This window comes from Penaeus monodon, chromosome 19 (genome assembly GCF_015228065.2).
Source record: "Penaeus monodon isolate SGIC_2016 chromosome 19, NSTDA_Pmon_1, whole genome shotgun sequence".
Classification (NCBI taxonomy): domain Eukaryota; kingdom Metazoa; phylum Arthropoda; class Malacostraca; order Decapoda; family Penaeidae; genus Penaeus; species Penaeus monodon.
This window is the reverse complement of record NC_051404.1, coordinates 34,510,502-34,512,962: the sequence shown is the minus strand read 5'-3', so window position 1 is coordinate 34,512,962 and position 2,461 is coordinate 34,510,502. Positions and strand designations below refer to the sequence as shown.

At 38.9% G+C, this 2,461-nt stretch overlaps 1 protein-coding gene across 3 annotated transcripts in view; it reads right to left on the bottom strand.

Annotated features, from left to right (window-relative positions):
* Positions 1-1,156: 1,156 nt before the first annotated feature.
* LOC119585189 (guanine nucleotide-binding protein G(q) subunit alpha) overlaps positions 1,157-2,461 on the bottom strand; it is a gene marked incomplete at its 5' end in the record, with an annotated part of 38,133 nt that continues 36,828 nt past the window's right edge. For all 3 annotated transcript variants that reach the window (XM_037933837.1, XM_037933836.1, XM_037933835.1), the window contains 1 exon segment: positions 1,157-2,461.

Genomic DNA, 2,461 nt, shown 5'->3' with positions numbered 1-2,461 from the left:
TTACAAGATCTTGTTCATATACCTAAATATTTCCTTATTTTTTAAACCTTTTCAAAGACTTATCTATAATGTATAAATCAAGAAAAAACAAACAAACTGATAGTTACATTTCTAGGATTAATGATTTGGTTTGGTTTAATAATATATTTATATCAACCCAATGTCTTGCCATGCAAAATGGTTGGCTAGATTACCAGATGGTATGTATGTATCCTATGATATACTATACTCAATGTCTTATGTGCTTTATAGGCATGTGGTTATATGGTTTCAAACTGCTTTAGTTCTTGAGCTCCATCCTTTTCAAAACAATTGAAAAAAGACATTTCACTAGTACAGTACCAAAGACAAGGAGGGAAACACTATCCTGACATGCGAGATCAAGACCACTTCAATTAATTCAGTGCTATCGGGTTAAATGAAAGGCATGTATGATTATTATTGCTACTGTCTGGCTATCAAATCTCCCCAGCAAGATAATTTAATGATAATTTAATGACTTTAATGATATTGTTTAGGTACAGGAGGTTGACTTTTCTGTCCATGCACTGAAAGATTGAATTTCTATTCCTGGGCAAAGAAAGTTTCACTTTCCTGATACTAAAGGTATCACTTATACTGAATAGAGTACAAGCTGTAACAGCAAATTGAAAGACTTTTTTTCTAGGAGTATCCACATACCACTATCAATCACTTAAGAATAATTCAATTCAATTAAATCATATATTTTATCATCTTGCTATTCACTTCAAGAAAATAAATTTCTCAAACATTAGAGCTTGATGTACTTCCTTGTTAAAGAAACAAAACCTAAGAACAACAAAAAGAGAAGATATGATAAATCTTTGGCTTAACTTGTAAGGTTTATGATTATCATTTTGTTCTGCTTTCAGCATTATACTATGCCATCTTTTGTGTAACTCTTTTTGTCAACATTTTAATATAAGTGATAGGAGGCTTAATCTTAGTATATCATAGTACCATTTTCTGTATGTACTGCAATATCATTATATATGTATATGTGACCTTATTTCAAAGTTGTTTATATTCAATAATAATATTATTAATTATAAAGCTTATAAATCTTCAAGTATAATAGTGTGTATAACAGCAAATATTACCATCTTCAAGTGTGAAAGGAAAATTAAATAAATACTTGTTTCAATAAATATTTATTCTTAAAACACAAATCCCTCTTTATTCTTTCGGTCTGAAGCTTAATGAATAGTACAGTAGTGGACCGAGTTGGTGTGGTTGAAGCACTGCAGAGGATGGGTGGAAATGTGGGCAGCAGGTGTATTGTTGACCTTTTGCTGCCCACACACTAGTACCTAGCCAAACACCGCTGTTGTGACTGGCTAGGCACCAGGAAGGAGGCAGGGCAAGGTGCAGCCATTAGAAAGGTTTAGTTCATCTCTGGTGGTTACATCTTGCGACAACATGCCAGGGAGGGGCCAGGGTCCTGCAGGGGGGAGACTGGGGCCCTGGCCCCCCCAAGCTACACCTGCCCCGGTGCCAATGCTTCCATGCCCCCCAGGGCCGGGGGAGGACCCAGGGTGGGTGGAGCAGTAGGCAGTGCTAAATACCGGGGCGGGTTAGCGGGGTGGCTCTGTGGTTGCCTCCTCCGCCCACTACTACTGCATGCTACATGTCGGCCACTTCAAAAATAAAATCAAGTTATACTTTGGTACATATGGGGTTTTCAATTTTTAACCTTAGTACAAGTCTTTTTGAATACACATGATTGGTAATTACTTGTCAACACATTCTTTCCATAAAAGTAATGATAATGAATAAAAATAATACCTTACTTGGTCTGTACATACTACAAACAATAGACAAAATGCAACCTGAAGTTAAGAATATAACAACAAGTGTACAAACGATTGGAAGGTCAAGGCTCATTTCCAGGGCTGTGTGTAATTCCATTAGTCTCTCTACTAATTATACAAGCAGCCCAACAAACATGGCAGAACCTGCAAGCAGAAGCACACGTGCCATGCGTTCCTCACATGGCTGGGGATTGAGCTAAGTCTACGCTGCAGGCAAAGCTTTCATCATGAGCCACTTTGCCTGCTCTGCTCAGCTGTCAACTACGGGTTTTTTCTCCCTCACCAGCTGATCCGAGTTTGTCTGCCAGAATGGCCAGGTTCAGACCAGCCCAAAATTGAATGGGCTTGTCTAGTAAGAAACACCTGATGGCACCAGAGACTAGAATTAGCACACAGCCCTTTCGCTAGGGTGCGCCAAGCTTTTGGAACGTCTTTGTCCGTGGTCTGTTCATTTACTCTCAGCATCCGTTCATTCGCTACCTTCTCTATTGGCAATCCATGGGGGTTCACCAGGTTACCCCGCACCCATACACCTAATAGTTATTATTACAGACACATATATACAAGTAACATGAGCAGTGGGCAATTGTGTTTACCCGCGCCCATACTGACTAGTGCTTCCGTCTACA